This window comes from Apis cerana, linkage group LG7, assembly GCF_029169275.1.
Source record: "Apis cerana isolate GH-2021 linkage group LG7, AcerK_1.0, whole genome shotgun sequence".
Taxonomy (NCBI): Eukaryota; Metazoa; Arthropoda; class Insecta; order Hymenoptera; family Apidae; genus Apis; species Apis cerana.
The window spans coordinates 683,413-699,024 of NC_083858.1; the positions used below are offsets into that span (position 1 = coordinate 683,413).

A 15,612-nucleotide genomic window follows, 5' to 3' on the forward strand; every position below is an offset into this window, starting at 1 on the left:
AAACATTATACCTTACTTTTAATCGATTATCCAATCAAATTAATTATTCATTTTGAAAGAAAAAACAATTTTAAACAAGCAAGCGAATAAAAATTACAATCTTATGAATATAATCGTCAATTTTGTCTCAATTTTCACTCGGAAAATTTTTGTTCGCAGACTTGAGTACGAATACAAAAACAAGGAATAACGAAAAAGAACTAACTAACGTTTAATCCACCGATCTTAAAATTCCATTCCCGTGAAAACCATTCACCCTAAAAAAAAAGAAAAAACCACAAACTTGATCGAACGATCCCAATTTAAAATTGCAATCAACCCCTAAATCCATTATTTGCTTCGCACAGCCCCCTCCCCCCGTTCTTACTTAACAACAAAATGGAGTAACAAGACAGCCACCATTCGAAGAGCAAACAACGAAAGAATTCGAGGTAAGGAGAAGGGGTAAAATAACCACGGCGAGAGGAATTGAAGGGGGTGGAAAAATTCGCGGCACGTCGAGGGCCGAGGATTCGATAAATTCATGGTCTTTGGAGGAGGGTAAATGACGAGACGTGCCGACAGCGCGACTCTGAAATCGTTTCGTCCGTGCTCGATCTGACGATAAATTAATTCCTAGCCGGGGGGGAGGCGATGCCTTTCGAACGCACGCCACCGATCGATTCGAACCAACCCCTTAAGGAAAACGATTCGAAACCAACCTTTCTGCGAAAGGCTTAGGGAGATCGAGGCTTGGATACACGCAATCGGAGAATTGCGCGTTTGATCGAGTAATTTGCTCGAGTAAGGTTCTTCTTCTGCTTCTCGGTGAATAATTTTATTCGGAGGATGAATCGTTTTCTGTATATCTTATTTAAAGGATAAAGTTTGCATACGAATTCTTTCTGAGAGTAGAAAATAAATGTTTGCAATATAAGTAAGAAGTAAGAATCATACTAGAACTATAGATCAAATAGCTAAGTAGCTAATAATCAACTAGTTATCTTCTATCTCGTGCATAAAATCATTTATCCATCACATCTTTATTCATTTCTTTTTCCGATTCTATAAAAAGAGGAATTGTATTATAGATCACGAACAGTTAATATTATTTGCACTCTCATGAATCCTTTCTTCTTGAAAGTACGACGCTACAAATTAATCGTGTATCTCTATCTCTTTTTTTTCTTTTAAAATTTCTGATTCGATGATACGATAAATTAATTAAACATCTTAATATTTAATAGATAGAAAAATATGAACGGAGAGGGCATATCTACGAATCATATTTTCTCGAATGTCAACCGAGAAATGGCGCAAATATTCGCGCGACCGGTTCGTTTATCAATTACAAGCTCCACGGAATAGTTAGATCAAGTTGACGAAACGTTTGTTCGGATCGAGTTGCTCGTTAAATGACCGCAGACACTTGCAACGTGTGAATAATGCAAAGGGATGTTTAAGACCAGAACTGCGTAAACCGATATGAATAAAATAGTGGAGTAGAAGCACGAGGTTTGCGTTTCTGATATTACATCATGCATGCGTTGTGCAGACACTATTTGATAATTCATGTAATTTAAAATAAGTGTGGGAAATTTACTTGATTCGAATCGAATTTAATTTAATTTTCTAATTCTTCCATTTGATATTTGATACGTGAAACGAGGATAAATGTTGTGTTTTTCTCTTCGTTTCAAGGTCACTTTATCGAAGATTCTTCTTGAAATTTCTTTGATCGGAGAAATGATAAATTGTTCCAATTGATTGTGCCACATAATATATATATATATATAGTTATATCAATCTTCGAAAAATCTCGAAATGATTATCCGACAGATCTAGACACTTTGACTTATAAGTCGTTTTATCGAGACGTGCTCGACAGTTTTGATTTATAGATGTTGATAAAGAAGCTCGAGCTGTTTACAAGCTTATTATCGTTTTACGTGGATAAAACTGTCGGGCTATGGATATGATCCAAAGTTGCCAACAGAGCAAATTGAAAAAGAAATCGTTTTAGTATAATTTTTTCAAATGATGTTGATTTGAGAATTAATGAAGATTAATTCAAAGAAAGCATTTGTTATTAATTTCGTGACAATTTTATTTCACAACAAGCTCTTTTCATAATTTTCCCTGAGAAATCGATTGATCAATAATACACTGAACGAAAGTGAACTGAAAGAATATATAATAATTATATATCGGTATTATTTGAAAGTCATCATTATCCCGTTTCTATCAAGTTCCTTAACATTCTCAATTCCTGAGAAACCTCTAACACTCGATATATCGAACGGTAATTTTAATATGAAACTTTACCTTTGGCATCATATTGCGTTAACTTCCTCAGAAATACGTTCCGTAAACTTAGAAACTTAAATATTCCTCCTCGATTTATTCGAGGATATTAAAGGTATATTAAAAAAAAATTTATACAGAAACTTGAATCTCCATTATTAAGTGTATAATAAATAAAAAATTTTACAGAAATTACCGAGAAAAAAACGAATATTCATAGAATATTGTTGCGATATTAAACAAATCGAAGAAACGAAATGAATTTTAAAAATAATATTCAAATTTGATTTCCACGCTTTTAGAAATGCGATAATAAAATTTGGTGACTGTGTATACAAACGAAAAATATAGGATCGTTTTATATAGAAAATATATATATATATCTTAATGCAATTCGATCTTTGCTAGTATTTCTAGAAAAATAGAAAGAAACATTATTTAAACTTGGATTTTAATCAAATTCTGATCTTGGATTTAATCGAAACTGAATGAAAGATTATAACAATTTCTAGTTGCATAATTTTCAATCGTTTCGACTACTAATTCTCAACGAAACAAAGATCGTACCGTTTTCCATCTGTTTCTTTCTTTTCCTACTTTTTTTTCAATAAATCTCGTATCGTAAAGAATTACAGAGATTGGAAAACGTCAAAATATAACTGGCTGGCTGGCTGTATCGCTTTTCAATCTTTGTTTTGAGGCTAGAATGGTTAGAGGATCGGCCTTTATCCCGCGACGTTTCCCATATTCGCGATATTTTTTCACGATGTAAAGCGAATGACGTTGGATATAGAGAACTGCCACTTCGAGCGGAATAAAATTGATTCCGATTAAGCAATCGTGCGTGACGTTTCATCCGAGGTCGAGCATGAAATTGTAAAAAAATTACTAGATTCTGAAAATAAATTTTCCTTTCTAATTACATCGATCAAATTATTACCAATTAAACAAATGTTCGATTACATCAAGTAGAAGATAATTTTTGGTACTTAGATACACCATCGATAAGACTATCGTAATATTTTTCATCTACCTCGTAAAATTAAGAAAACTTTGAACCGCTGTAACTCCGAAGATAACGACTTTCGGTGAACGGACGAAAGATGGTTAGAAACGTGGAATCTTGCCCTTTAAAACGCTTTTTCATTTATCCCGATACGACTTCCGGTTGCCGAGATATCGTCGCGTAAAGAAAAGGATAATAATCTTTACTATCTCCATCCTTATTGGAACTCTCGCTCGTACCTCGTCTCACTGACCTATCCCAAACTCGAGACAAATGACAGACGCGATTCCTAGAAGACGTACGCATTTCCAGGAAGAAATATAGCTCACTCGATCCATTCACAACTTTTGCGTTGCCTTGTATCTCGGCAATCGATCGAGGTATCGAGATAAAACAAAAAGAGACCGAGACTTCCGAATAGAGAGGGGATTTTGACGAATATTTTTCATTATCGATTTAGCGTATGATTTACGAAAAAGCTATCGTTACATCTCGATAAAAATTTTATTTTAAAAAATGATGTTATTTTATATTAATTTAATAACGAAAGTTAAACAATTATTTTCCAGCATCGGAGAAGTAGTTGTCTTCTATCAGTTTCCAATCTCTTAAGTAGATGTTCTTCGGATATTTGCGAAAAAGTGTAGCTTCTTCATATGGATTGAATTATCGAAAACCATTTCCACAAAGCACAAATATCATAAGATTTATTTTACGACTGGCGTAATACCGACTTACTTACGAAGCACGGAATCGTATCGATCTTGTGCCTCTTTTTTAGTTTCTTCGCATGCTCGTGTAATGAAAATAATAATAAATCAAAGAAAGAAAATTATTCGTTAACTTGAAATTACGTTTCATAAGTGAAATTCTGATAATATAGTTTAATATTTTCTCTTCTATTTTCTAATTTTCACGGAATAAATAAATTTTACAAATCTCGATGTAATCGTATCCGAAGATGAAAAATTCCATCCTCGTCCAACTCGCGCGACTCGACGTTCATTATCAACCGATATTCCCTTCCATTCTCTCCATAAATCTCTCTTCTAAACCAGATACATAAATTCTGTATCTGTTGAAACTATATTTCAAACGTATCATCTCCGGTCTCGACTCGCCCAAAACGTCCTGTTCGATCCACCATCCGGTCGAGCAGGAAGAAGAAAAGATAGAAAAAAAGGAAGCAAACGAAGAAACGTAACCGGAAACGATGCATCGATTGATGGATATTGTCCTTGCACGACTTCGAGTCCGAGACGATTCCCTTCTCCGCGTGTTCTCCGCGCCAACAATGATGCACGGCGTGGCTGCACTTTAGGTAAAGACCACAATACAGCATTTCCTGCCGGTATTCCCGTGAGAAAGTGCATTCGTTCTCGAATACCATGCTCCATTTCCCACGAAAGAGCACTCTTTTCATTCTCTTTCCAACGACCTCGCCAAAGGAATTCCATCCTTGGAGAGCTGGCAAGCGTTTAGGAAGGGAAAAAAATAAGGGACAAGGATCGAATACCTGCCTTCCAATAATGCTGGTGCGCATTTGTAAGGATTTTTAGAACGAAATTTATACGCCATTGTGTGCAAATGACCAGTCTCTTGTACACGAAGCAGCGCTTCATTTTATTCCGATATTTTTTTATCACAATCGAATCTCGAACGAACGATACCGCTTACTTCATGCAACGATCACGTACATCTAAATATTTTTGTTTTGTCGATCACAGCGTGAAATTGCGTAAATTGCACCTTTAATTCATAATATATTTTTATTTTTAGAATTTTTCGTTTCCACGATATCGATTTACCAACTAAATCGCGTAACGCTCCTCGTTCTCGAAATGAATCGATCGATCGATCCTTTTCTCGCTTAAACGATCCATTATCGAAACGTCTTCGAAACGTGTTCGAAACAACGAATCGAACTGCTACGTTCTCTACAACTGGTGGATAAAATGAACGATGCAATTAAAAGTTGGCGAACGTATAGGGAAGCAAATAGGCTTTTGCCTCGATAAATCGGAAAGTTTCTCGTCTGCTCCAACTTCCCTCCCGTGTTACGACGGATGGTCACGTGATACACGCGGAACTTATCAGCCTGCTTCCGAATAAGAGCATTGTGAAACCTAATTTAGGTTCGTTACGTGCCTGCCCCGTGCTACACCGCCTATGCCGGGGCTAATTAATCGAATTCGACGGAACCAGCCCCGAAAAATTGGCTTCAAAGGCATACTTTTTGTTCGATTGGGCGATGGAGGGCCGAGAGTTATCGCGATAGAGTGAAATCACGATCGATAATCTCGTTAAAAGGGGGGCAAAGGTTTCGAGCAATCGTTTCTCGATAAACATATATTCGGATAATTAAGGAAAATCGTGATCAAGTGAAGAAAGGCGAAAGATATCGTTCCTTTTAAATTGCATAAAAGTGTTCGTTATCCAAGAGAAGATTAATCGAACTCGAATACTCGAAATGTCAGACGTTGCGGATTTCGTAAAATTCCAAATTATCGAAAATACAATGATATCGCGACTTTCCTAGAATAAATCTCCCTTTCAGTTCCATTTCTTCCAATCACGTCGATAAAAATTTAATTTTGCCTTTGTATTTGATTAAATTTCTGCAAACAACGATATATACGCGTTATTATTATAATTATTGGAAATGGTGCGATCGAGTTTTTTCGATATTCCTTATTTTGTTCCATCCGAGAGATTCGCCTGTGCGCCGCCTTTCTCATGCAAATATTTCGATCAATCGTATCTGCACAAAGACAACGCGATTCCTTTGTTTTTTAAACCCCCTCCTCCACTCTATTCTAGGACACATTTCTCGTCGAGTAGCATCGAGATATACCCTCTCCTCCCCTCTCCTCTCGTTTTCATTCTCAAATATTCTATAACGGAAATTGTAAATCCACCAATCGGAAGATGATATTTTTACCAATATTTTTGCGAAGAGTTTGATATTTGATGCCTTTGCAAAAACAATATATCGATATTAACGCGCATCATTGTATTTTTCTATCATCGACGAGAGATTTAGATTTAGATATAATTATTCCAAGATTACTTTCCCTCTAATTTTTCCATTATTTCATTTTAAATTCAATTGGATGTACGAAGAAGCGAAATAAATCCCAATTCTCGTCTCGGAATTTGAACTTGAAATCTCTCGAGTCCGCAGCTACTAGGCTATTAAGGTTTTCCAATATTTACCGGTGATCCTGTATATTTCCCGCGGATGTACAATTTCTATGAAAAATATTTTCAACAAGCAAGCAAGCTCAATAATAATTCATAGAAACCAATTTCGTGGCATCGATACGGCTCTGTGCGGGGAAATATCATTAGAATTGGAAAGAAAAGAGAAGATGAAATATTTCTACGAATTACAATCGAAATTATTCGACTGCGACTGCGATCGAAAATAACCGCGACATTGCGCAGAAAATTGTCTCGCAGCTTGGTAAAATGAAGATCCACGTTTTATTAATATCACCTCGCTCCCCTAAATTTGCATGAAACTTAAAAAGAAACCGAGAGCACTTTGCCTCCGTGAATAATTTCCTTAGCGTTTGGAAGGAGAAAAGGGACGTAAGGAAAGGATGAAAGCTGGAATCATGAATGAATTATCGGGCGTAAAATGTTTGGCCGGCGGTGAATGGAGGAAAAAGAAATTCTTGGATCGTGGAGCAAGTTGGATTTCCGTCGTCGAGATTCGAGACCGCCAATTCCCTGCTATTCGTATTCAAACTATGACTGATGCCTCGTAAACGCGGTGTCAGTTTACCTTGCAGAAGGGTTTCATTCGGTATGCAGCCACCTCGCGTGGATTGATGCCGCCGTGTAACGAAAACGAGGATTCCGAGATGTACGCGAATTGAACGGAAGGCGAATGTTGTTCGAGCATACATTCGAATCGATCAGGTATGCTGCATCCTTTGGAAACGCTTTTACTCCTCCCTAAAACGTGGCTAGTGCTTTCAAATGAATAAATATCCGCGAAAGAAATTGCGCGGAATGTGTACCGGTAACGTGAGCGTAATATAAAGTGGAAGGGAAATGGCGAGAATATCTTGAGAAGGAAAGGAATACGGTTCTTTCGTTTCGAGATTAACTTCTTCGATGGACACGTCTTGTATACACGTTAATGATGAAATTATTGGGAATAACTTTGGAGAATAGAGGCATTTGTCAAATTATATCTACGAGCAATTTAAATCTGCCTTCGAAGCGAGATGGACATTTCCTTTAAGCGTGAGAAGACATCCAAGAGGGAAACACAGAATTTGTTTCTTTATTTTTCTGGAATCGATTTTCCAAGGCACGATAATATACGATTAGAATACAAGAATGGAAATAATTATATTTAAATAATGGAACGAAAATAAAAATTGTGCGCACTTAAGAAATTGGAGATTCTTCTTTCCAGCTTTTTCCTGTTTGAGTAATTAAAGTGTCAGTGATCGTTCATACGGAATATCTCTCTTCAAATATTAAGTCACGTAAGATACATAGCAATATCGGTATGTCACTCGATCTCTGATGAAACGTCACAACGTATTTTTCCTTTGGATAAACTAGGATGCGTTGGTACAAGTGGAAAATATATTTGTAAATCGATTCCAGAAGCCATAACAAATATTAAAAGTAATGCAAATGAATAAAATAAAATATATAATTACAAACGAAATGTATAGAATATGAATATATTTTTGGGGATATATTATTACACGAAAATATTATAATTTAATCAAATTGTTTTTTGAATTTTCACCTCCCTCCTTGGAAAATGGATTTAAAACTCCTGTTCTGACTTGACTGGAATATAAATTTCTCCGAAAAACGAAAATTAATTCCGATTTCGTGCCAAATATTATTCGTTTTCAAGAAATTCGAACATATATTTGTCGAACAAGACGAATCTGTGTTGAAATCGTTTTGAAAATCGTTTCGAGGCTTTTAAAATATTATCGTTGCAATTTTATTATGTTATTTCATCGTTGTTACAGTTAAAACAATTTCTATTAAGACAAAAATATAATGTATTTTACGAACAAATGTAAATGAATAACACATATATATATATATTATTTAATACTCTAAATACAATAATCAAATATAATAAAACAATATTCATTTTAACATTAATGAATATCAATACGAATGACATAAAGTTTTATTTCGATATTAATTCCAAATTTTGGATCCACGTTACAATTTTTTAAACGTCTATTTTGCCTATCGTTTTCTTCATCGATCGATTCATAATTCGATTTTAAAAGAAAAGATGATCCATCTCTTCCAGCAATAAAGTATAGCGAGTCAAAAAATGATTTAATTTAATTATTTCATGCAAATTGCACGTTGTTAATTAAGATTGGCGTAGAATTGTATTCAAAACGAACGTAAAGATTTTTGTACAACTAAAGATGACTACTTTAAGCAGACGAAATAATTTAGATCGCGATTGAAATTTAGTCATATTTGTTGGTCGAGGTATTCGTAGATACTTGCTTATATTAATTGTGAATTCGCCAATTCATTGTAAACAAGAAAACAAGGGGAAAGCAACGGGTAAACAGGATACGAGAAACTCGGGCTGGTGGAGCACTATTGGCTGTCAGAAAGTACGAAAGCTTACGGTATAATTCAAAAGCTGCATTAATATTTATGCCTGTCAACCCGTGGCACGTTGTATTTCCGTTTCCCAACAGTAATAAAACTATTGTACGAAGAACGCGCCTCTGAAAATCTTATCTTGTTAACAGAGAATCTCTATTACGATAATAATATTTGTTATTAATTTTTCTTTTTCTCTTTTTTAGATTTTCTCTTCGAGAAATAAATTATATAATGGAACATTTAATTTTTAATTGTACGGTCAATTTTTTTCTCCCATCTATGTATATATTCTGTAATATTAATGGAATATTAATGGAATTAAGAATTTTAGAAATGTATATCACTATCAACTTCATCGAAAATTCTGAGGAAGATAATTTCATGGTTCGTTTTTATGCATTTCTATGCTTTTAATTAATGATTTATCATTGCCAATATATGATTCAATAATTGTAACATGAAATTCTTGAAACGAAAGCTTTATCAATCATGGTAAACGCTTTAATTTTAGAATTAAAGAAAAAAAAATGAACGACTACTTATAATAATAATTTCAGTAAAAATAGCTTGTAATATTTTATTTAATCTGTTCTATTATCATTCTCTATTGTTAGATGTTTGCCTGCTTCAATCGCGCTAAGTGGAATAAAAATAACAAAAACACAAACAGAGAAAAGATTTTCTTAAATGGTTGCACAATCGATTCTTGCTCGTTGAAAGACAACAGAAACAGGACAGAAAGAACGACACCAGTTGTATAAGGAGGTTAAAATTAATGTTCAACGCGAAACAGACTGCAATTCATTTGACTGACTTGGAAAGTGCATTATCGGAATCCAATTACGCGCTGCAATGTAACGCACAACGCAAGTATATGGGAATACTTATTAAGGCCAATGCTCGAATTAACGTGATACCACGATCTGAATCCGATTTTAAGAAATTTTCGGATAACCGTTATTTCAACATTACTTTAATTAAAGTCGATTGAAATTATTTGAGAAATAATTCATATACGACATAAATACAACGTTTCGTGAAAATTAAAAATAATTTAGGATGAAAATTATTTGAGAATTAATTGATTTTTGAAATGATATAAATATCTCGCAAATGTTTAAAAACCATAAAAATATTATTATTAACAATTTAATAATCGTTTTTAAAAAAAAAAATAACCTCCAGATTGATCTTCTAGAAAGATTCTTTCACCGTGAAATTCACTTCACCTGGAATTAATTCGTCGGCATTCCATCGGCGGATTCCATTCATTCGTGGAAAATCTCGTTTTTTTAAAAATCCTTTTTTAAAACGCAAGGAATTTAACCATGAAAAATGTCATGCAGGGGTGACAACTCGTGGGAAATCTTCGCAATTGAAGTTTCACAGTGGGAATCCTTTCGCATCCTGCGCTCAGATAACCGGTGAAAATTAAATTGCATCCGGTGCTCGTAGATAAGATTGATCGATCTTTATCCTGATTAAGAGACGGATTTCAGGGAGCAGACAATATCTTGGAGAAAAAGTGTTGTTGCCAATTTGGTTCGTGTTATATCTAGATTCAGAGATTGAAACTTGGAAACGCGTAGTGAAGAAAGATGTAACGAGATTCTTGATTTGTGACGAGGATCTTGTGAGAGAAATGCAACGTTTGATTTCATTTGTTTGAACAAAGAACGTTACGAGGGTGGTTAAATCCATCGCTCACTTAATCACTATTCTATCATCGTTTTACAATATCGTTTTCTTACTTTAACTTTATAAGTTCTCGTAGAATCTTCTAAAATACTTTCATCTTTTGAATATTTCTTGCACATTTGATCGGATTAAAGAAGTCAATTTAATTAGCCAATTCTGATTATTATTGGTATTACATTGCGTATAATACAAAAAAAAAAGTATAACACAAAACTTGAATCGTATAAAAAGGATTTCTATTCAATAATATTACTGGAATTATGAATTTTTCAATTGTTCAAAAAATTTTCCACGGAGAATCTTATCTAACTTTCGTTATTAACGAAACTTGAACACCAAAGTCGATTCACTCTCTGAAAGAGATTTCCTATCGACAGAAAAATTGTTCATCGACATTTAATTAAAAAATAAAAAAAGTATTCAAATACTTTGGCGAATCGTTTCATCGCGCATTTTTCCTTCTCTTTTATTTATTATCGTTGAAAGAAGATGAGAATAAACGTTTATACCCTCTTCTTTAATCTCAAAACACGCGTAAACTTGTTATTCGTGATAAAAATTCATCTGAAATATTACTTTTCACCAATATCTATCCACCACCGATCTATTCAAATTCTAACATCAGTAAACTAATATCTTACCGAGAAATATTCGAATCTATCTTCTCTCAAGTCCATCCTCGAAATCCGAGCAATCTCTCGTGAACAATTTCTACAGCTAAACATAACGATACCTCGAAACGTGGTTCCAACCACGCTTTAAAAGGAAATTGCTTTCGTGCACGTCCGTAAATCATAACGGAGCGCGAGAAACCGAAACTGGACCGGGCAGAGAGGAATTCCAGAAGACGTTTCCAATAATCTGGAAACGTAACTGGGCGAACAACCCTATCCAACTTGCGAACCGAAAACCTTTTCGATATCGAACGCTCTCGCGTAAAATCCTCCGGCTATAATTCTTTTCCAATAGGGGCAATCCATTATTCGATACGGGGAGGAACAGCACGGCACGCGGGGCAAAAAACTACGGAGAAGAATTTGTAAGCCTTTAGATTATTCTTAGACCGATTATTCCTTCAAAATGACTCCATCTTCCAATTAAACTTTTTCTTTTGTTCCAATGTCCGTCCTCGATCTCGTTCTGAAAAAGTTCCTTCAGATCTGAGAAACTGTTAGCTTTTTTGTACCTTGTTTCTTTTCACCACCAATGATTCGTTCTTCTTATTCGATCACGTTCGTTCAACTTTCTTGCGGATATTAGGGGCGAGATTGGGATGATCGATTTAGGGCGCGATTTGGAATTGGTGTAAGGTAGAATAAGTTAGGTTAGGTTTAGGATATTGATGTTGATGAACAAAATTATTCTTTCGTATAAATATTTACGTAATTAATATCTTTTTCATTATTTCAAATACAAGGAAGAAATTTCGGATGAATAGAATTGATGGAACGCTAGAAAATCTGGAAATCTGGAATATTATATTTTTATTCATAATTTGAAATAATTTTTGCACGAGGAAAATGTACGTTTAATCTTAGTTAATTCTTGTGCTAATTTTAATTTTAAATTTCCATCTAAGTTATGCTTCGAGTTAAGAACTTAATTTCTCCTATAACTTTTCGCCTGTCGTTTTCAAAGGAACGATGCTTTAATTGCTACTCGACGAATTCATTTTCTGTTTCAATTTTAGTCCCGGTTAAATCTTGGATCAAATAAAAATTTTAATTCTACCTCTATTTGCTCCTTTTTCGAATATACGCCGGGTAATGAAGAACTTTGATTAATTTTGTCCAAAGTAGGTTAATTATGAATCGCGTCCGGATTTAATCAGAACTGCGTACAAATTGGATTTTCGTTAACTGACATTGCTAATCATCTTTTTTTACGAATTAACGATTGTGAAAAGGAAACGTCTTTTCCGAATCGTGTATGTCTTCAAATGGAAAATTCTATTGTTTGCGTAATACGTTAACAATTGAAATCCTTCTCCTCCTTTCTATCGTAAAAAAATATTCATCGGTTTTCGTACACATAAATTTTTATATGGGGAATTACAAGATAGATAATATTCTTTCCTTTTTTTTTAATCGAATTTTTTATCAAAAAATCTGTTAACTTTCTTCTTCCCTTTAATTAAAATAAACTTCAACTGTAGGAAAATGTTTACAAAAATTCTTTAATTAATAAAATTAAATTTAAATACTTATCTCCAATTAAGGTACAATTTTCCTTTGTGATTTCCGTCCAAGCTCTCTTTCTCTCTCTCTTATTTTTTTTCTTTTTGTATATTTTATCCCAAAGAAAACAATAACAGGACTTTATAAGAATTTATATTATGTACATTTTACGTATACAAGAGTTTCTTTACATAGAATTTCATATTCTTGTAAAGCTCGAAAATTTCTGAGAAAATTTGTTTTCCCGTAGTTTGCTTATGCAAAATCCTTTTCTTCCGGCTGTCCAAATAAGTTTCGACCTAAGGATTGGCAAAGAAAAAATCCCAGATAAGGGACCTGCGCTCGAACAACTTATTCCCTATCTCCAATATCACTGGCAATCTGGTCCTTGCATCATCAACTTCGCATGGATCCCTGAGGAAAATCAGTATGAGAGGTCAAGCTGCTCGAGAACCTATTATTTCCTCTCTACAGATCGTCGAAACTCGAAGGAACGCGTTTCTTTTACTAGATTATTTACGTAACAAACATCCGTTTGAAAATTCTTCTCAATCTTCAAACTTTATACGAATTGTTGACGAATCTAACTCTTCCTGATCGTCCAATTAATCAAAACTAGATCGCGCAATTCGCAGAACGAACTTCAGAAAAAAAAAGTTAAACCAAAAATATCGAATCTCTCAATTTCATAATAGATAAAGTAGGATTTCTTTCTAATTAATTAATCCTGCCACATGTTATAGTGTCACAAAAAGGATTCGATCAATCTCGTCCCGCCGTAAGCAAGAAAATTCCTCCAACGTTCATGCTTCTTTCCCCGCCGCGAAACATTTCTTGCACCTCGAGGAGCTTCTTACGCTCCAGTTCCACTTCGATCCGCGGTGGTACAGTTTTACAACCGGAGCCGATTTTCCCCGGATTAGCCGGGGAACGGATCGCGTTTCTCCTTGTATCATCGAATTTCAACGACGAGCTCGACAGTCTTTGCTCGAAATGTCGTGGATAACGATCGATGCTCCAGGAAACGCGATCCGCTTGATTTCGAACTTGGACCACTTGCAATTCGACCCTTTGAAACTTATGGCGGAGGAGTTACGTACCCTCCGAGGATACTTCGATCCCCCGATAGGGAAGTTATCCATATTACGATATGGGGTGAAAAGTGATGCGTTGGCGGATACGTGATAATATTTGAGCACGCGCGTAATTGTTTTCGAATTAATTTCATCCGAGGACGGGATGGATGTGTAATTAAATTGGCAAATTAATGTCTACTTTTTCTATCCTTGATTCGATTATAAGAAATGCAAGATTTCCAAGAATTCAAATTTTTCGTAGATACATTCCAAGTGTTTCGAATAAATCTCGGTTAAAATCCTTCATCGCGTGGAAAAATCGCGACAAAAGTATGTAAGTTGGCCTCATTTTGGTTAAGATGAAGCAATTTCACTGACGATTTTATTATTTTTATTTTAGAATCGAACGATAAATTATTTCCAAGTAATTTTCTCGTTGAAAAAAATAATTACATTATCCGGTAGAATCAAGCCTTCGATTTGTTTGAAATCGAAGTTTGTTAAAATGAAATTTTCGCCAAATCATATATACCTTTAAATTACGGCTACACGAAACTGTGTATACGTCAAATATGTATTTAGAAGCAAATGATGTTTACACAGATATTACCAGAAGGATATTTACATTCAATATTACGCTATATTCATACGAGCATGGTAATTCGCATTTATATAGAATATTATGTTACGTATGAAAAAAAATAATAGAATTATAAAGGTGGCGAACGTGATGTTTTATAAATGGGAATTTACATTTTTATTGAAACTTATATACTGTATACCTTAAACGAACGTGAAAAATGACACGTTTAATCTAAATCTGAAGTAATTTTATTTTTATATGAGTACACGTTTTTCTCTTATATACACTTCTGTAATACGTCTATTATATCGCATTATACGATAGGCTACGACATAATTCAATGTTCAATAGGCTAAGCTCGGTATTCGAGAAAGTTAAAGAATTATTCGAGCAAATTTGTCAGATAATATCAGAAATTACTATATAAATTTGACTCGTAATTATAAATATTGTTCATATATTATTCGATACTTTACCGCTTTCTAATTTTCTATTTCCAAATTTCGTATTAATAATCAACCACTATGAGTCTCTATCAAGGAAATATTTGGACAGTAGAACAAATATCGGATATTATTGTGTATACTTTTCGATAATTTCTTCACGCGTCAACGAATTCTGACGTCCATTCGTGCACAGAGGCACTTTTAACTAATTGAAACCATCTGCGCGTTGATTGAGCAAAAGGGTGTATCAAAGGCCAAATCAGGATTACAAAGCAGAACGATCCATTTAGCTGAATCGGGATCTCAATGCGTGAAGGTCAGAAACGCAACAGGATCTACATCTGTGAAACAATATAATAGGCCCAGATGCGATATCCTGATTCGTATCTCGTATGATATCTCTGATAGAGTTGATGGTATTTGAAACCAGTTCCTAGCGCGATAAGTGCACATGGATGATCACGCTTATCACGCGTTTTCTTTCAAATTTCATTCAAATTTAGATTTGAATAAAAGATGATTTTGACGTAAATGGAAAAAAGCATCGAGGATAAAGTCAATTTGTTTTAGTTTCATTCGACTGAATATTGTTAATATTCTACTTGTGGATATATATAATATTTATCATAAAAAAAAAAAACATTTATTCATTTAAGTTCATCTTCGATGTGCGAAAACGGAGAATATTCGATAATTGTTCGAAACTTTCTACTTCCTT

General features: G+C 34.4%; 1 protein-coding gene across 3 annotated transcripts in view; it reads right to left on the reverse strand.

The window, feature by feature from the left end:
* Nucleotides 1-15,612, reverse strand: part of LOC107995243 (octopamine receptor beta-2R) — a 167,412-nt gene that overhangs the window by 107,542 nt on the left and 44,258 nt on the right. The window lies entirely within an intron of this gene.